This window comes from Neofelis nebulosa, chromosome 4 (assembly GCF_028018385.1).
Source record: "Neofelis nebulosa isolate mNeoNeb1 chromosome 4, mNeoNeb1.pri, whole genome shotgun sequence".
Taxonomy (NCBI): Eukaryota; Metazoa; Chordata; class Mammalia; order Carnivora; family Felidae; genus Neofelis; species Neofelis nebulosa.
The window spans coordinates 164220884-164241090 of NC_080785.1; the positions used below are offsets into that span (position 1 = coordinate 164220884).

Here is a 20207-nt window from a genome sequence, read left to right on the forward strand (position 1 = left end):
CTCACTTACAGTGACCTACAGTGACCGACCGACGGGCAAGTGAGTTGCTCCAAGAGCGAGAGCAAAGGAGCCCACTTTGTACAGCACTTTGAGAATGCGCCCATTGGTTTTAGTCCAGAACAGGAAGATGAAGACCAGGCTGGGTGGAGGCCACTCCCCATGGATTTCGCATAAATTGACACATCTTGCCCTAAAGAAGATTAGGCCTTTGTCTTTTTAGCACTTAGATACTATTTTCCATTTGGAGAATGCCGCCACCAAGTGGCGGTACCTTAGCATGGCCATGCAATCTGAGTCTAGGAGGGATGGGGAGCTGGTACCTTGGGGGGAGTTCATGTATTGAAGCCTTTTGAGTTACTAAGCTGTGATAAGGTCTGTGGGACTTGAAAGGGAGGCAACATAACACTTCCTAGCTTCAGGGCAGGACAGATCCTGTGTCTCTCAGGAGCTCCACCTCGAGGTGGGAGTAAGGGACGAGGGCTTCCACTCTGGCTTTGTTTGAAATGTCTTTACTCCAAGAAGAGCAAACTAGTTACGTGGTTGGGATACATAGGTTGTTGCTGAGAAGACCTGGGCTTCTTTGTTGTCGTTGGAGCCATGGAATTGGACAAGGGCACCCGGGAGTGTGTCAAACGGGCATATCAAAGGCCAAAAGTGGAGGAAAAAGAACCCTTCAAGTAGACTGGGCAGGACTGGGCAGCAGGTAGGAAAGGCACCTGGAGGGCCTCGGAGAAGGCAGGTGGAGTACGCAGTGTTGAATGCTGCACAGAACTCACGCAAGGCAGGCCAGGCCAGACATGTATCCGTTGTCCTTGGCAGTTTGCAATATGGAGGTCCCCGGTGAGACCAGCAAGAGGGTTTTGGTGGAATGGTGGCTGTGGAAGCCAGATTTCAGTGGGTTGAGATTTTTTTTTTACAGTGGTGTGCTGGAGCCAGCTTGTTCTGGCTAGCGAGAGCTAACAGTCAAATTTTTAGGAATTTGGGAGCTAGTTGTTAAAAACAGCCATTATTTAAAAGTTAATTATAGGGGCACCTGGGTGGCTCAGTCGGTTGAGCGTCCGGCTTCGGCTCAGGTCATGATCTCATGGTTCGTGGGTTCAAGCCCCTCATCAGGCTCTGTGCCGACAGCTCAGAGCCTGGAGCCTGCTTCGGGTCTGTCTCCCTCTCTCTCTGTCCCTCCCCCACTCGTGCTCTGTCTCCCTCTCTCTCAAAAATAATTAAACAGCAAACAAATAATAGAATACAAGTTAATTGTATAAACTTCTGACCAAGTGGATTATATTTAGACAAAGGTAATAAATACTCCAACCCCAACACCTCCTTTTCTTTTTAAGTTTATTATTTATTTTGGGACAGAAAGAAAGAGAGAACGGGGTGGGGCAGAGAGAGAGGGAGAGAGAATCCCAAGCAGGCTCTGAACTGTCAGCACAGAGCCCGTCTCGGGGCTTGAACCCAAAAACCGTGAGATCATGGCCTGAGCTGAAATCAAGACCCGGATGCTTAACCGACAGAGCCACCCAGGTGTCCCAAAACTCATAATTATTTTTCCACATGTTGCTTCGCCATGCTACTGAGGGTATTTACATGTATCACATCTGTGTGCTGGAAATACTGTTACGTGTGCGGCTACCAATTCAGCGTTCAGCGACACCACCTGAGTAGCCGTGAAATCAGCCGGGGTGGGAATATTTACACCACAGGAATTGGCAAACACTACTGATCAGACGCCTTTGGTTTTGTTTGGAGGACCAGTAATTAAACATTTAGCCAGCACACAGAGAGAGAGAGTGTGGGCACCTCGGGGGAATCTTTGCTGTGTGTAGAAGGAAAAATGATGGCAGGTAGGGGAACATACGGGGAGGAAGGAGGGTGCTTTGTTGGTTCTTCCACCTTGTCCTTTTGAAAAATTTAAAAGCTACCAAAAAGTTGCAAGAATGGTATGATGAACACTCATGTACGCTTCACCTAGATTCTTTTTTTTTTTGGCGGGGGGGGTATTTATTTATTTTTGAGAGAGAGAAACAGTGCGAGCAGGGGAAGGGCAGAGAGAGAGAGGGAGACACAGAATCTGAAGCAGGCTCCAGGCTCTGAGCTGTCAGCACACAGCCCAATGCCAGGCTCCCACTCTTGATCTCGGCTCAGGTCAGGATCTCGCGGTTCGCGGGTTCAAGCCCTGCATTGGGCTCTGTGCTGACTGTGCAGAGCCTGCCTCGGATTCTCTCTCTCTCTCCCTCTTCCTCTCTCTCTGTCTCAAAAATAAATAAAAATTTTGGGGTGCCTGGGTGGCTCAGTCGGTTGAGCGGCCGACTTCAGCTCAGGTCATGATCTTGCGGTCCGTGAGTTCAAGCCCCACTTCGGGCTCTGTGCTGACAGCTCAGAGCCTGGAACCTGTTTCAGATTCTGTGTCTCCCTCTCTCTGACCCTCCCCGTTCATGCTCTGTCTCTCCCTGTCTCAAAAATAAATAAAAACGTTAAAAAAAAAAATTAAAAATAAATAAATAAATAAATAAATAAATAAAAATTTTAAAATATGAGTTTTTTTTTTTTTCAACGTTTTTTATTTATTTTTGGGACAGAGAGAGACAGAGCATGAACGGGGGAGGGGCAGAGAGAGAGGGAGACACAGAATCGGAAACAGGCTCCAGGCTCCGAGCCATCAGCCCAGAGCCTGACGCGGGGCTCGAACTCACGGATCGCGAGATCGTGACCTGGCTGAAGTCGGACGCTTAACCGACTGCGCCACCCAGGCGCCCCTAAAATATGAGGTTTAAGACAAGTATGTATGGTGTGCTCTCACAGTGTCTGTGGGCCCGGCGTCTTGGTGTGACCCAGCTGGTCCTGTGGTTCAGGGTGTCTCACAAGTTTGCAGTCAAGGTATGAGGTGGGTCTGTAATCTCAGGGCCCAACAGTGGGGGTTGGGAGGGGGGTTCTGCTCCAGGATCATTCCTACGGCTGTTGGCAGGATTCAGTCCCTTGACGGCTGTCGGACCAGGAGCCTCCGCTTCTCACTGACTAGGGGCTGGTAGCCCTCTTCGGTGTTTTACCCATGTGAGTATGTGCCAGCCTCCAACACGGCGGCTGACTTCCATCCAAGGGTGTAAGAGAGGGCCAGCGGGGCAGAAGTGACAGTCTTTTGTAACCTAATCTCAGATGTGACATCCCATCACACTTACCGTATTCTGTTACTTAAAAGGGACTCCGTAGGTCCTGTCCACACTCCAGGGGAGAGGGTCAGGCAGGAGCATGAACAGAGGAGATGGGAACCGGGGGAGTCGATGTAGAGCCCCTCCCCCCTTGATAAGTGTTAGAGCGATTTGATTATAAGCCCTGGGGAGGGCAAGACTCAGGGCTCAAGGGTAACGCCCCCTTCGTTTCATAGAGTTGTGCCGTTACAGAACCTGGGGCCTAGGCAGTGTCTCCTTCTTGTGCTTAGAGATTTCCTTCTTGGCCTACGTGTGTTATCATTCTTTGTTACTGTTCCTCGAAAACCCCTGTGATGGGGCGCCTGGGTGGCGCAGTCGGTTAAGCGTCCGACTTCAGCCAGGTCACGATCTCGCTGTCCGTGAGTTCGAGCCCCGCGTCAGGCTCTGGGCTGATGGCTCAGAGCCTGGAGCCTGTTTCCGATTCTGTGTCTCCCTCTCTCTCTGCCCCTCCCCCGTTCATGCTATGTCTCTCTCTGTCCCAAAAATAAATAAAAAAATGTTAAAAAAAAAAAAAAAAAAAAAAGAAAACCCCTGTGATTAATCATGTTGTCAGCATCTACTCTGGATAGGATGCCATATGATGAAAAGGGCCCTTCACCTCTGGGTTTTCCTCTCCAAACCCACCACCCTAGTCCACCTGTGAGAAGAGCATCAGGCAGGTCCCAACTGATGGAGATTCTCTGAAATTCCTGACCAGTTCCCCTCAGGACTGTCAAGGTCATCACAAACAAGGAAAGTCTGAGAAGGTGTCCCAGCCAAGAGGAGACTAAGGACATGAGACTAAGTGACCATGTGTGACCCTGGATGGCCTCCTGGGACCCAAAAGGACATCAGGGAAAATTTGAAAGAATCTGGCATGGGCTTAAGTTGATTAAAATGCATCAATATTGGTTCATTAATTGTAACAAGTGTCCCATATCTTTATTCTAAGATATGAGGACTAGGGGAGAGATTGTAGGGGGTATGAGACTCTGTATCATCTTCGCAATTTTTCTGTAAATCTAACTCTTCTAAAAGGCAAGTTTTTTTTTTAATTTGTTTTTTACATTTATTCATTTATTTTTTTTTTTAATTTTTTTTTTTCAACGTTTTTTATTTATTTTTTGGGACAGAGAGAGACAGAGCATGAACGGGGGAGGGGCAGAGAGAGAGGGAGACACAGAATCGGAAACAGGCTCCAGGCTCCGAGCCATCGGCCCAGAGCCTGACGCGGGGCTCGAACTCACAGACTGCGAGATCGTGACCTGGCTGAAGTCGGACGCTTAACCGACTGCGCCACCCAGGCGCCCCATTTATTCATTTATTTTTGAGAGACCGAGAGAGACAGAGCACAAGCGGGGGATGGGCAGAGAGAGAAGGAGACACAGAATCCGAAGCAGGCTCCGGGCTCTGAGCCTGAGTCAGCACAGAGTCCGACGTGGGGCCCGAACTGACAAACCACAAGATCATGACCTGAGCCGAAGTCGGAGACTCAACTGGCTGAGCCACGCGGGCACCCCAAGGGAAGTTTATTTTTTTTTTTTTAAAACCGACTTATTATTTGTAATGTATAAACCCAGGTATATGAATTATTCCATTAATTATAACATTCACATTCTCTGGGTCATTACTTTTTGTGAATAAGTGTGTACCTTTAATATATTCACCTTCCGAAAGAGTACCATCTTTTCAATATAGGCATTAATGTAAAAAACAATGACCCTTGTTTTAAAAAATTAACATATAGGTTAAGTCAGTTAAGCGTCTGACTTGGGCTCAGGTCATGATCTCACAGTTCATGAGTTCGAGCCCTGCGTCAGGCTCTCTGCTGACAGTGCAGAGCCAGCCTCATATCCTCTGTCTCCCTCTCTCTCTGACCCTCCCTTGCTCGTGCGCTCTCTCTCTCTAGCATAAATAAACATTTGAAGAAAATAAGTAAATAAAAAAATACAAATTAAAAATTAACATATAACTTATATTTAGAGCAGTTTTAGGTTCACAGCAAAATTGAGTGGAAAGTAAAGGAAGTCCCCATACCCTCTGTCGTCCCCACCGTCAACGTGGCACCAGAGGGGCACTTTTGTTATGGTCCGTGAACCCACGCTGACACCTCATTACCATCCAGAGTCCATACTCTATTTAGAGACATTTTTGAATGTTTATTTAGAACGAGAGAGAAAATGAATAAGCGGGGGAGGGGCAGAGAGAGGGAGAGAGAGAATCCCAAGCAGGCTCCACACTGTCTGTGTGGAGCCCTATGCAGGGCTCGAACTCCCGAACCGTGAGATCGTGACCTGAGCCAAGATCAAGAGTCGGATGCTTAACCGACTGAGCCACCCAGGCGCCCCCAGAGTCAATGGTTTACGCTGGGGTTCACTCTGTGGCTTTGGACAGATGGATAATGAATGTATCCATCATTGTGGTGACATACAGTGTATTTCACTGCCGTAAAAAATCCCCTGTGCTCCGTCTGTTCATCTCTCCCGCCTGCCCACCGCTGGCAGCCACGGATCCTTTTACTTACTGTCTGCGTGCTTTTGCCTTTTCCAGAACGTCATCGAGTTGGAATCATACAGTGTGTAGCCTTTTCAGACTGGCTTCTCTCGCTTAGCGACATGCATTTGAGGCTCCTCTGTGTCTTTTCACAGCTGGAGAGCTCCTCCCTTTTTAGCGCTGAATAACATTCCCTCGTCTGGATGTCCCATGGTTTATCCATTCACCCACCGAAGGACGTCTGGGTTGCTTCCAAGTCTGTGGGATTATGAACAAAGCTGCCATGAGCACCTGTGTGCAGGTTCGTGTGTGCTTGTTAGCTTTTCACTCCATGTGGGTAATAGCACAACAGTGTGACTGTTGGGTACATTATTTCTATTCTTTTTTTTTTTTTTAATTTTTTTTTTTCAACGTTTTTTATTTTTTATTTTTTTGGGACAGAGAGAGACAGAGCATGAACGGGGGAGGGACAGAGAGAGAGGGAGACCCAGAATCGGAAACAGGCTCCAGGCTCCGAGCCGTCAGCCCAGAGCCTGACGCGGGGCTCGAACTCACGGACCAGACCGCGAGATCGTGACCTGGCTGAAGTCGGACGGTTAACCGACTGCGCCACCCAGGCGCCCCACATTATTTCTATTCTTAAACCCTCAGTTTGCCATAGTTGATTAAGTTCTCACTGCAGTTACGTTTCTGCCAGTTTATTCTATATTTTTTCTTTCTTTTTTTTAAGAGAGAGAGAGAGAGAGAGTGCGCCAGCGGAGGAAAGGGGGGGAGAGGAGAGACAGAATCTCAAGCAGGCTGCACCCTCAGCGCAGAGCCCGATAGGGGGCTTGATCCTAAGACCATCAGATCATGACCTGAGCCAAAATCAAGAGTCGGACGCTCAACCAACTGAGCCACCCGGGCTACCTTATTCTATTTCTAACATTTTTTTGTTTGGGTATTATATTTTATTTATTTAAAAAAAATTTTTTATGTTTATTTTTGAGAGAGAGAGAGAGACAGAATGCGAGCAGGAGAGGGGCAGAGAGAGAGGGAGACAGAATCCGAAGCAGGCTCCAGGCTCCGAGCCATCAGCACAGAGCCCAACGCGGAGCTCGAGCTCACGGACTGTGGCGAGATCATGACCTGAACCGAAGTGGGACGCTTAACCGAGGGAGCCACCTGGGCACCCTTTGGTATTATATTTTATGAAGCATATAGTTTTAATAATGCCATGCCTCCAACTTATCGTCATGTTTATCATAATCAGGCTCCTTGTCTTTTTGGTCTACCTGGTGTTTTTTCTAGATCAACGGTTCTGGCCAAACCGTCTTCACTAACAATGAGAGCTGTGATTTATTAAGCTCTTCTAGGCCAGGCAGTGTGCCAAGAGCTTCACAAGACTGGTTTAGTTAAGCCCTCTTTAGCTGAGAAGAACCTGATGAGGGACTCTGGCATCTAACCAAGCGGCCGGGGCTCGTGGGCAGAACCGGACAGTCCGCTGGCTTCGCGGAGGCTGGATGGGGACAAGACAAGCCTACTGCTTGGAGCCTAGCACCCCTCCTGCTTCCCTTCTCCCAACACCCCCTCAGTGTCTGTTGTGGGCCAGATGTCATCCTACCCCCAACTTCCTATGTCGACATTCTGACCCCAGCACCTCAGGATGTGACCCTTAGGAGCTGTAAGGCCTTTAATGTGATCATCGAGTTAGAATGCGGTCATCAGGGCAGGTCCTAACCCAGTATGACTGGGGTCCTTAAAAGCAGAGGAGGTGGGGACACAGGTGCGCGCAGAAGTTACGGCCATGGGAGGACACAGGTGAGACGGTGGCCGTCCACAAGCCAAGGAGAGAGGCCTCGGAAGCCCCCAGGGCTGCCGACAGCTCCATCTCAGGCTCCCAGCCTCCAGAGCGGTGAGAAATACGCGTCCCGTGTGTCGGCCGCCCTTGGCAAAGCACAGCTACCCCGCGTCCTCTCTTGGGCTCGGAGCCCCTGCCCACGCCCAGCTGCTGCTGCCCACAGGCCTCTGCGTTCTGTCTGCCTCCTGTCTGGCTTCCTTCCCGCTCCTGCTCCCTCTCCTACCGGCTGGCTCGCTCCTTCTCGAGGTGTAATAATAGCCACTGGCACGGGTGGCTCGCCTCCTCTGTTCCAGACAGCCAGCCCAGCCCCGGGAAGCGCTATCTTCCTTAGCACCCCCCTCCCCCACCCCCGGGGCGGATGCTATCATGAGCTCTCGGCTTGCAGAGGGGAAGGAAGTGGCCCACAGCCACTGGCAGCGTCAGAGAGAACGTGGCTGGCCCGGTTAGGGCGCGGGCTGTCGTCCCAGGTCATGGCGCGGACTCCTGGCCGGTGGGCAGGGTGATGTGCCAGCGAGAGCTGCGCATATAGCAGACGCTGGCTTCTCCTTAAGATCTCTGAAGTTGGCCGCATTTCCCCCATTTTCTAAGGCAAGGAAGCAAAGGCCCCTAGAAGTCGAGCCGCTCGAGTGCTGCGATGGGGGGACGGCTGCGGTATTTGCGAGAAGCAACAAAGCAGCTAGGTTCTCGCAGGCTTGCCACAGGCGGGGACGACAGGGCAAGGAGTAAGGACAGGGATGCTTCAGGGCGAGGGAACAGCCGTGCAAATGTCAGGGGTGCAGAAGGGTGTGGAGGGTGTCATCCAGTCAGTTCTGCTTTGCAGAAAGATCCCTCTGGCTGCAGTGAGGAGGCCACTGAGGCCGTCAGGAGAGACCACAGAGTCCCGAACCAGGCGACCCAGCAGGAGGGACTGCTGAGAAGCCAGGGGACAGGCTGGACAGGGCGTGGTGACTGTGGAATGGCAAAACCTGCCTGTTGGGGGATAAGGCGGGCAGCGCAATCCATTCCTAACCACCTCGCTGTCTGCGCTCCCCGCGCTCCAAGACTATAGAGCAGGGCCCTTTGCTGCAGGTGACAGGGCCTTTGCTGTGCCGGGCCCACGGTGGACAGTCTGGAAAGGTTTCCAACTTCTGCAGTGGTCCTTTGTTTCACGCTCTTTGGGACCGTGCTGCGTGGCCCTCCTCCTGGTCAGTGGGACACTCTGTCTCTTTGGAAGCTGATCTCTCTTCTCGAAATTTATTTGCAGTCATCAGCGTCCACGTGAGTTATGGGTAGAACGGTCAGTAGGCAGCAGGCGCACAGCCTGTGAGGCAATCAGGCCTTTCGAAGAACCGGGCCTGACCTGTTAGCACAACGGACTTAGCTATTAAATGCCTAGGACCACAATACTTTGGGGGCCCTTGCAAATGCTTCAGTTTCTTTTAAAATTAGAAGGAAAGGGGTGCCTAGGTGGCTCAGTTGGTTAGGTGTCCGACTGTTGATTTCGGCTCAGATCATGATCTCTCGGCTTGTGAGATCAAGCTCCCGGTCGGGGTTTGTGCTGACAGCACGGAGCCTGCTTGGGATTCTCCGTCTCCCTCTCTCTCTGCCCCTCCCCCACTTATGCTGTCTCTCTCTCCCCCAAAATAAAGAAAAAAATTTTTTAAAAAGAAGGGAAAATCCCCATAATCTAGTCTTTATATTATATTCACCTTTATGCTCCAACTCAGGTGTAACATTAAAAAAACATTTTTTTTAAGTTTTGTATTTATTTTAAGAGAGAGAGAGTATGAACAGGGGAGGGACAGAGGGAGGGACACAGAGAGAATCCCAAGCAGGCTCCACACTGTCAGTGCAGAGCCGGATGTGGGGCTCAAACTCACGAGCCATGAGATCATGACCTGAGCCGAAATCAGGAGTCAGATGCTTAACCGACTGAGCCACCCAGGCGCCCCAAATTTAACTTTTAATATATATATATATTTTTCCTTTATGGATGATCAGACCCATGAAGGCCAAAGCACCCGGGGCCCCCAAAAGTCACAATGGGGCATCCTTTTAGCATATTTGGGGAGCCTGATCATCCTAGGGTCGGTCTTTACAGTCCTGGGTAGTATTATCAACCCCCCTTCTGTTACCATGACCCAGAAAGGGAAGATAGGGAGGGGAGAAGAGAGAAAGAAAAAAAAAAACCAACACGCCAGCACCAAAGAAGACGTGTGCACACCCACGTTCACAGCAGCATTATTCATAATAACCGAAAGGTGGGAGCGCCCAGAGTGTCTACCAACAGACGCAGGATAAACCCGATGTGGTATGTCCATACAATGGAATAGTGTTCAGCCTCAAAAAGAGCTGAAGTTTTGACACCTGCCACAGCACGGATGGGCCTGAGAACACTTGCTAAGTGAAGCAATGCACGGGGTTTCTGAAATCCACAGAGCTCCGAAAGGCAGACAGACAGACGTTCCCCTCTCCACATCCGGGCGGGCTTCAAACACAGACCTGATTGCCTCACCGCCCCTCCCCCCCCCCCCAACCCCCCCGGGCTTGAAATACCTTACGATACAGATGGAGAGATTTGCTCCAATGTGCAGAGTGTTTCTGGGGGGTCCACACAGGCAGCTCGAGGAAGGAGAAAGCTGGATGGCTAGGAAACTGGAGAGAGGAGGAGGTTCATTTGATCATCTTTGGGCCTTGCATGCTTTGAGCCATGAACATTACCTGCTGAAAACGAACCTGGGGGAGGGGGCATTAGTGTCTAATAGAGACAGAGTCTCAGTTTGGGAAGATGAAAGTTCTGGAGACAGATGGTAGGGATGTTTGCACAACACTGAGAGTATATGTATTGCCACTGAGCTATGCACTCACACATGTTTCAAATGGTGGTACCTGGCTGGCTCAGTGGGTGGAACGTGTGACTCTTGATCTCAGGGTCATGAGTTCAAGCCCCACATTGGATGTAGAGTGTACTTAATTAAAAAAAAAAATTTTTTTTAATGTTTACTTATTTTTGAGAGAGAGAGAGAGAGACACAGAGCATGAGCAGAGGAGGGGCAGAGAGAGAGGGAGACACAGAATCTGAAGCAGGCTCCAGGCTCTGAGCTGTCAGCACAGAACCCCACACGGGGCTCGAACCCACAAACTGCGAGATCACGACCTGAGCCGAAGTCGGACACTTACCTGATTAAACCAGGCAACCCTTGGGGCGCCTGGATGGCTCAGTTGGGCGTCCGACTTTGGCTCAGGTCACGATCTCGCGGTCCGTGAGTTCGAGCCCCGCGTCGGGCTCTGGGCTGACGGCTCAGAGCCTGGAGCCTGCTTCCGATTCTGTGTCTCCCTCTCTCTCTGCCCCTCCCCCGTTCATGCTCTGTCTCTCTCTGTCTCAAAAATAAATAAAACGTTAAAAAAAATTTTTTTAAATAAAAAATAAACCAGGCGACCCTAAGATAAAATCTTTAATAAAATAAAATATATTCTACCTTGAAAAAGGAAAAGTAGTTTGTTACTCACAGATCCTGGGGAGGGGGGCACGCATGCCAAGCGGGGCCACATGGGGAAGGACCAGGGTCAGTGAGGGGGTAGAAGGGGCGAGGAAATGTGGCTCAGAGCCTTTACTGTGGTTTCCCTGGGGAGGAGGGGGCGAGGTGGGGAAACAGGGTTGGGGCTGGCTAGTTTGAATGAGCTCAGCAGACTCTGCGGTGTCCGGTGTCCGGGGCCGGCCCCATTGCCTGGACCAGGCCCTGGGGTGATGGGGTAGGGGTGGTGGCCCTGAGTGTGACAGGAGCCCACAGCGGGTGGGGTGTGGACTCTGGATTAATGGGTTTGCGAGTGAAAGATAGTTTGGCAAGTTGTTTGCTAGCTCTAGGAATTCACCAGCCCTGGGAGGGGCGGGCTTTTCCAGTTCAGCGAGGCCCCCCCCACCCCCCCCCCCCCGGATGACAGAGCGTCAGAATACAGAAAATAAAAGACACTTAAAAAGCAAGAAGAAGCAGCATTGTCAGGGGGCAGAGACCGACAGGTGGAGCAGGGCTGGGGGCTGGGAGCCACTGTCTCCGGCAGGAGATGGCATGTCCCAACACTCGGGGGGGAAGCGGGAGGTTGGGGTTCATCAATGGTGGGACTGCATCTACCACCACCAGCCCCCCGCCCCTCCCCGCCACGCCCTCTGCCTTTGAGACTTCTCTGGAATGGAGGGGTCGAGGGAATTGCCAGGAGAGAGCCTGGGATCCAGGCCGATGGTGCCGGCACTGCCGGGGCTCTGTCTTCCCTAGGCTTGTACTCACGGCTTCTGGCACATTCAGCCACGATCCCGGGAGCCCTGCCCCGCTGCCCTCAGATCCCCCCCTTCCTACTCCGCCAGTGGTGTCTCCCTCCTCCTCCCTCCTCTTACCCTTCCTGGCGCCACAGAACCTCCCAGGTTTCTTGACCCCCACCCAGATTTGGCCTCTGCCGACTCTTCTCTCGCAGCTCAGAGTTCTTTCTGCACAGCAGAGTCAACCTGGCCTGCGGGGATTCACACGTGTGGTTGTGTAGTGCGGCTGTGTCCTTCCCACGCCTACAGCATCTTCCCTGACGATCTGCGATGAAGGCTCTGGTTTTGCGTTTTTGCCTCTTTTAAAATTTCCAATCCGTTGTGAAGCAATACACGATTCTACTGTGTGTGGCCAGTGCACGCCTGGGGCGGGGGTGGGGGGGGCATTAGGTGTGCGACACCCATGTTCGCGTAGATCCCGGGCACGGAGCCATTTGAGAATGCACTTGAGGGGCTCCTGGGTGGCTCAATCGGCTAGGTATCTGACTTCGGCTCAGGTCATGATCTCATGGTCTGTGAGTTCGAGCCCCGCGTCGGGCTCTGTGCTGACCGCTCGGAGCCTGGAGCCTGCTTCGGATTCTGTGTCTCCGTCTCTCTCTGCCCCTCCCCTACCCACACTCTGTCTCTCAAAAATAAACATTAAAAAAAAAGAAAGAAAGAATGCACTTGAATGTCACGATGAGGTCAAGCTGCTTTACACACTTCTCAACACGCCTGCTCAAATCCTGTGCCTTTTTTTTTGGTGTGGATCAACCTCAACCAGCATAGCAGGTGCTCTGTGAGGACAGGGACGGGGTCCTATTGGCTCATCTCTGTACTCTCAAACTGGCACATGGGATGGCTATGGGTTGAACTGTGTTCCCCACAAATTCCTATGTTGCAGTCCTAACCCTCAGCACCTTGGAATGTGACCTTATTGGGGTGCCTGGGTGGCTCAGTCAGTTAAGTGTCCGACTTCGGCTCAGGTCATGATCTCGCAGTTTGTGGGTTCAACCCCTTGCTTGGGATTCTCTCTCTCTCTCTCTCTCCCTTTCTCTCTGTCCCTTCCCTGTCTCTCTCAAAATAATTTTAAAAATTTTATCTTAAAAAAAAACAAGAATGTGACTTTATCAGGAAGTAGGTTCATTGTAGGTATAATTAGTAAGGATGATGTCATCCTGGAGTAGGGTGGCCCCCAAATCCAACATAATTGTGTCCTTCTACCAGGGAAATATGGACACAGACACACACACACAGAGACCCATGAAGATGAGGCCACCAGAAGCCAGGAGAGAGGCCTGGGACAGAGTCTCCCTCCCCAAAACCAACCTGCCCACACCTCCATCTCCGACTTCTTGCCTCCCGAACTGTGAGATGATAAATGTCTGTTTTCTTAAGCCACCCTAGCAAACGAATTCATACATCTTCAGACAGCCTGTTCCCGTGTGAGCCAACCCATTTGGAGCCCTAAAGGGTGACCTCACCTGGGCTGAGCACCCACGGGTGACTCGGCTGGTTTCTCTCCTGTGTGTCACATCCTTGGCAGTTGCAACACCTGGGATGATTTTTCTCTTTTGATTGAAGTGAGATACACATAACAGAAAATTTGCCACCGCCCTTTTTTTTCAGTTTATTTATTTTGAGAGAGAGAGAGAGAGAGAGCAGGGGAGGGGCAGGGAGAGAGGGAGAGAGAGAGAGAGAGAGAGAGAGAGAGAGAGAGAGAGAGAGAATCCCAAGCAGACTCTGCACCACCAGCAGTATGGAGCCCGATGCAGGGCTCGAACCCATGAACCTGAAGATCGTGACCTGGGCCCAAATCAAGAGTCGGACGTTTAACCGACTGAGCCACCCAGGCGCCCTGAAGATTCGCCCCTTTAAAGTGAGCAATTCAGTGGCATACCGCCACACTCCACTGTTCTAGAACATTTCTGTCACCCTAAAACCTGTCCCCATGACGCAGCTGCTCCCAGTCTCTCTTCCCTCAGCCCGACAATGACTAATTGACTCTCTATGGATTTACCTGTTCTGGACATTTCTCGTCAATGGAATCAGACGAGACGTGACCTTTGTGTCTGGCTTACTTCGCGCAGTGTGTTTTCTGGGTTCACCCGCGTGGTAGAGTGTCAGCACCTCACTCCTTTTTATGGCCCGAGTCATACGCTTCTGCATGGATGGACCACCCACGGCTCTAAGATGATTTACACCATGACTATGTGTGGACTGAATACAAGGATGGCTGGAAAGGTAGAGGCCATGGTGGGGGAGGGGCGCATGTGGGCCAGAAGCCAGTGGGGAGTCGGGGCCCCCCTGGGGGCGTGGGAAAGGAGGGAGGTGGGTGCTGACGGGGGAGGGCAGCAACTCCGACCTGAGGGCGAGCACATGTGGAGCGGTGTGCAGCTGGGGCTGCTGGCAGGGGACAGCAGGTGGCGGAGGGACAGACAGCCGAGAGCTGACACCGGGCTCCTCTGGAATAAGAGGGCAGGATGGGAGCGATCCCAGACTTACGGTTCCCCAGGGAACTGGCTCCTCCCCCGGCAGAGGGGACTGGGCTGCAGGCTTCCTGCCTCCAGGCGCTCAGGGCCCAGGGCTGACTTCCCGGCCCCCTCCCCCTACTCCAGGCTGCCTGCAGAGGCAGGGGCCCTCGGGTGGGCTGGGAGCCCAGGAGGCGCAGTCCCCCAGGCCAACAGCCGGACTGGGGGAGGCCCTGGGAACCCCGTCGCGGCCCATCTGCCTTCTTTTGGCATCAACTACCGCCTGCCAGCAAATGCGCTGTGGATTTTCCCCCGTGCGTTTTTCCCCGGGGAATGGAAACGTCTGGCTGCTGTAAACACCAGCCCGGCCGCGGGGTGCGGGCACCATGGGCGAGGGAGTCTTGGCTGCACTGGGAGGCCTGCTGGCTGCCCACGGCAGGTGGTGCAAGATGCAGCCAGCTGGATGGCTTGTGGGGGGTGGGGGGTGGGGGGGTGGGGGGGGGCAAGCGACCCCCGAGGACCCATAGGACCCCGTGCTGTGCCATTGCCCTCTCAGAGTTCTTAGTACCTTTTTTTACACTTTAATTGTGGTAAAATACGCATAACATAAAATGTACCATCGTAACCGTTAAATGTCCAGTTCAACGGCATCAGGCACACTCACACTGTCGTGCACCCACCCCCGCCATCCGTCTCCAGAACTTTCCATCTCCCCAGACTCTCTGTCCCCATGAAACATGGACTCCCCCCGCCCCCAACCCACCCCTGGCTCCCACCATCCGCTCTCTGTCTCTATGGATGGGGCTCCTCTGGGGACCTCCTGTGAGTGGGGTCACGCAGGACGGGTCCTTCTGTGTCTGGCTTCTCACGCTGTGCAGTGTCCTCCGGGTCCATCCATGTTGTAGCAGGTGTCAGACTGTCCTTCCTTTTTAAAGCTGAATATATTCCATTGCTTGAACCAGATTTTACCTGAATTTTTCTAGGTAAGCTTTACACCCAACGTGGGGCTCAAACCCACGACCCCGAGATCAAGAGTCACACACTCCACCGACTGAGCCAGCCAGGCGCCCCAGATCTGAGATTTTTGAACAAAGCGCATTTCCATTCTGCACTGAGCCTCCCAGATTACGTAGTCTGTGCTGTTGGCCACTGTCACATGAAATCGAGCAGGAGAAATCCTTCTAGGTGACAAGACAGCTTGGTCAGTCTCCTCCCTGAAAGTCACCGAGCGGAACTCAGTGGGGGGCACATGATGAACCCCCACTGCACTCACTGCTTCGGGGGAGAACAGAGAAGGCCTGGTGACAAACTGTGGAAGGGGCAGGTCATGGGTTGGATTGTGTCCCGTGATTGGCATCCTGACCCCGAGGACCTCAGCACGTGACTTAAGAGACTTTACTAAGGTCAATTGAGATGAGCTAAGATGAGGTCAATAGGGTGGGTCCTGACTCAATGGACTGAAGTCGTAGAGAGGGGCCATTTGGACAGACGGACACACACAGGGGAGACGATGTGAAGGCACAGGGGGACGGCCCCCGTTCCTCTGAGACTCATGCCGGGGACCGTGAGACCCCCGCCTGCCCGCAGGATGCCGCTGGGGGTGGCTGGGATGGCCCCGTCCTCTCCTTCTGTCCCCTGCCTCCACTGTCCTTGCCAAGCTGCCACACCTTCTATCCGATTCCTGGCTTTTTCGGGATATAACCTGCACTGGGCAGGGTGGATTAAAAGCACCATGTTTTCCACACAATCTCTTTAAATTCAAAATGTTTTAAGACTGCAGCTTTGTGTGGCTGGAGGGTTTAAAAATAACTTGCTAAATACTGAGATTTTGTTCTTCAGTCACAAAAGCAGATGAGCGGAATGTTTTAAGATTAAAAAAAATTACCAAACACACACACACACACACTCTGAAAGCCTTTTGACAAAGCAGATTTAAGGTCTGTGCTTCTGTGGGTCCGTGGGTCCGTGGGTCCGGGCCCCAGATACCTCCACAGCTGACATGTTCCACCTCAGACCAGGTCTCTCGGGACGTCCTTATTTTCCACTGATGGTCCCCGGGGGACTGTGATCCCTCCACCTTGGACACATCCCTTTCTAAGAGTTCCTTTATTTACTCACTTCTAATTTTCACCTGGAACTGCCGTGCTGTGGTCCATTTGTCTGTCAGCCTGGGCATCCCCGGTCAGCACACACACCACAGATGCCCTGTGAAAACCCGTGCGGTGGCCTTGGTGGCTCCCAGCCCTCATCCTGTCCAAACAACTGCTGAGAGAGGGCAGCCGCTCCCAGCAGGGGAGGGACATGGGCACTAGTCCCCCTTCACGGCTGGCAGTGGCCTCGGCATTCGAGGCCCCCACTGCCTTTCCTCAGCCCAGCTTGCTGGGGAGGCCTGTGAACCTTGCAGAGGCAGACACGCCGAGCAGCCCCCGACACCCCCCACCCCCACCCCCGCCCTGGGGAAAGGCAGTGTGCACGTCTACACCTGCCTTCAGAGTGTCTGCCCCAGAGCCTCTTGTTTGAGCACGTGTGACTCCCCTCAGGAGTCCCGTGGGCCTGGGTTGGGCACCCCGGCTTTCTGAGGGGCCTCTGTGGGAAATTCCTGGTGGCCGTGAGTTCGGTGTGGCAAGTCACATCATGCCCATCACGCCATCCGCACTTGGTGACGACCCATGTGGCAGTTTCCTTGGGACGTGGCAATTTTATTTATGTGGCCGAAACATTCATTTGTGGGTAAAAACTGGGAGGCAGCATGCCCTCCTGCCCTGGATTCCAGAGTCTTTCCCGAGGGGCCCCTGGTGGTCCTGGAGCTCCAGGCCCTGCACAGACTATTTCTGGAAACTTATGCTCACAAAACTAAGGGGCGGCCCAAACCTAGAATGCTCTATACCAAATTGGTAAAAAAAAAAAAAAAAAAAAAAAAAAAAAAAAATCACCAGCACTCATGACCTGTTTTCCAACCAGCTAAGCTTCAGTCATATCATCTGTAAAATGGGTACTCGAACAACACTAAGAGTAACACCTCCCTCACAGGCACGTGCCCACGAAGGGCAGTGAAGTACTTTGCAAAGCGAACGAACGGCATGGCTAAGAGCTAAGAGTCGCGATCGCGGCCCATCACCACCTTCCAGCTACTGGGAACTCTTCCCGGGTCAGCTAATTCCCGCTCCGATGCCCTCCCCTCCCCTGCTGCCCCGCCTGCCCGGCTCTCGGCACCCCCACGCGGGCAGGGGATCTTCAGGCTGGTTCTCCCTGGCGTCTGCCAGGCCCTGGCAGTGGGAAAGCAGGGTGCGGGCTTGGGGGAAATGCTCCCCGGCCGGCGCCACCTGTGGTGCAGGGCTCCCACGTGGCTTCCCAAGCCGGAGGCTGCCGCCGGTCAGAGGCTCCAGGCCAGTGGCAGAAGGCAGAAGATCGGGGGTCGGTTCCCGGTGCCCCACCCCCCAGGAAAAGACACCCTCACGTCACAACTTGGCTCTTCTCATTGAACACAAACCGTGGTTTCCCAGACAACACCGGGGGCTGATTTTCTCCCTTCTCTTCTGGAAATCCTTTTAAACTGCGCAGAGATATTACTGAGGCTATAAGCTAAAAAACCCAAACCTCAAACATGAAGGGATGCAGGCTCTCAGCACCTTAACCTTGAACGGAAAAAACGAAAGCAGCCCGAGAGGAGAGAGTCTGGTGGCGAGAGCTCCCCCACCTTGCACACGGGGCTCCGTCTCTCAGGGCCCCACATTCTGGGGTGAGGGGGAAACGGAAGCCATCACCGCAGGTGGGGGTGGGGGCTGGCAGGCTTCCCTAAGGCACTCACAGCCTCCTCTTAAACCTTCTGCTTCTCAAAGTGGGTCCCTGGAGCATGAGCATCACCAGCGGGGAGGGCGGGGGTGGGGAGCTCATTAGAAATTCAGATGCTCCGATTCACCCCAGGCCTGCTGAGGCCAAATCTGCTTTGAAACGAAGCTTCTGGAGAAGGTGGACACACGCTCTGGTCCAGCCAGTCCTGTGCCCCACTCACGCGGAAGGGCTGATACCCAGATCCCTCCTCCCTGGTGACCAGGACGGCCCACACCGGAGAGGCTGCCCAGAAGCCCCAGGAGCTCCTGCTGGGAGCCCCAAGCTGGCCGCTGGGTCTGAGTAACCGAGGGACACCCTTGGAGCCACCTCCTGCTACACTGCCACCCGTGGGACCACTTAGCCACATCTGGAGAAGAGCAAGATGGGTGGGCGTTACGGACCCCATTTCACAGAGGGGGCAACGGAGACCCAGAGAGTCGGTGGCTTGTCCGCACTGCACACCAGGGAGTGGGCAGAACCAGGATTCAGACTGCAGACTCTGACCCTAAGGCCCTCGAGCTCTGCTGTGCCTCCAGGGGCGTTAAAAGTCACTCTCCTGTCACCAAAGGAGATTAGTGTCAGAATGGCCACAGGGCCACGGGGAGGGGATGGACAGGCAACGCCCAGGGACAACACAAGGAGGCCCACAAACCTTTGGGGGAAGCGCTGGAGAAGAGGCCCCTGGGTCTCGCAGGGGAGGGGGCTGGCTGGTGAGTGCGTCCAGGGAAGGGGCACACCCGGGCAGGGGCAGCGGGCGGTGGGGGAAAGCCGGTCACACAGTCCGGGGCCTTCCTCTCTCTCCCCCCCCCCGGGGCGGGGCTGTCCCAGGGTTCTGTGGCCTGGCACACAGGGGACAGCCTGGCAGGAGGCCGCCCTCGCTCACCTAGGCGGGAGGAAGTCACCCGCAGCCCCGGCCGGCGCCTCGCTCAGCTTGGCCGCTAACAATCACACACCATCACCCCCACACCACCACGTCTCAACGAGCCCACTTCGTTTATTACCAAAATAGCACAGAATTCCAGTCATGGTTAACATACAGCGTTTAACACGAACCTAATCCCTGCGGAAAGGTCGAAGTATTCGGACAGTCGAGTCACTGGGAAGCGTAAGCAACACCCCAACCCGATTATCGCTCCGTACTCCAAAAAATACGCTTTGAGAGCTTTGGAAGCTGAATTAAAATGTCTACACAGCTATGAACAATTGTTTAATAAAACGTTTTCATGTTTCCATTACATGTAAATATATCAATTTGGCATCTCTATAAAAACTCTGAAAATGGTGCAAAAGTGTCACTCTCTTCGAGAAAGCGGTTGACAGAAAATAGTCACACTTCACTAAAATTTTGAAAAACGGTCTTCTTTCAAAGCTTCCTTATTAAGCTGAAATCTTCTGGATTATCAAAATCTAGGTTTGCTTTTTCCTCCTAGAACACTAAAGAACATTTATTCACAAGGATAAAAAGGCAAATGGGGAGAGGGAGAACTGAGAAGGGCTTTGTTTTTGTTTTTGTTTTTTGTTTTTCCCTGAAAATAATAAAAAAAAAAGAGCTAGTTACATAAACATTCCTCAAAAGAACACAAGGGGATTCGTTTTATTGGTGGCTTTTGGACAGCAGTGTCATACTTTATTGAAAACAAACCCATGTAAAAACAAAGTTAAAAGGAAAGATGGTACCTGAAAAATAAATTATTTCATATAAAACAAATCAATAACTTAAAACACGCTAATATACAAAACGTCTGCCCGTCTACTGCACAACACGGGAGCCAGCTGGTCAAGCGCCCCGCCCCCCAGAGCAAGTCACTGTAAACGCAACGTTACATGGTAAAGAGGCGGCCCCGCCCAGCGGACGAGCCTGGTCTCCTGGCGGAATGCAACACAATCCTCGCAAAGCCGCTGCTCGAACCATCCGTGAGCCTAACTTGGGTCCCTGCGGTGCCCTACAAGTAACTTGTTGGGTTTTTTGTTTGTTTGTAATGACCAAGCGGGAAACGAAAAACTATGCCCCCAAAAGGCTGTGGGAAAATATGCAATACAATCATTAGAAGTCAGAGGCAAATGAAAAGGTTGGGAGATGTGAACCTTACAGGGGGGCTGTGGGAGGGAGGGCGGGTGTC

General features: G+C 52.5%; 1 long non-coding RNA gene across 2 annotated transcripts; it reads right to left on the reverse strand.

The window, feature by feature from the left end:
- Positions 1 to 20: 20 nt before the first annotated feature.
- On the reverse strand, positions 21 to 14117 carry LOC131510704 (uncharacterized). Of its 2 annotated transcripts, XR_009261142.1 has the most exons (4): positions 13806 to 14117; positions 10051 to 10149; positions 5707 to 5933; positions 21 to 875 (listed from the first exon to the last, which is right to left on the reverse strand). It is a non-coding gene; the product is annotated as an uncharacterized LOC131510704 (long non-coding RNA). The 2 variants fall into 2 exon arrangements; XR_009261143.1 differs by lacking the exons at positions 10051 to 10149; positions 13806 to 14117 and adding an exon at positions 7739 to 8116.
- Positions 14118 to 20207: the final 6090 nt, after the last annotated feature.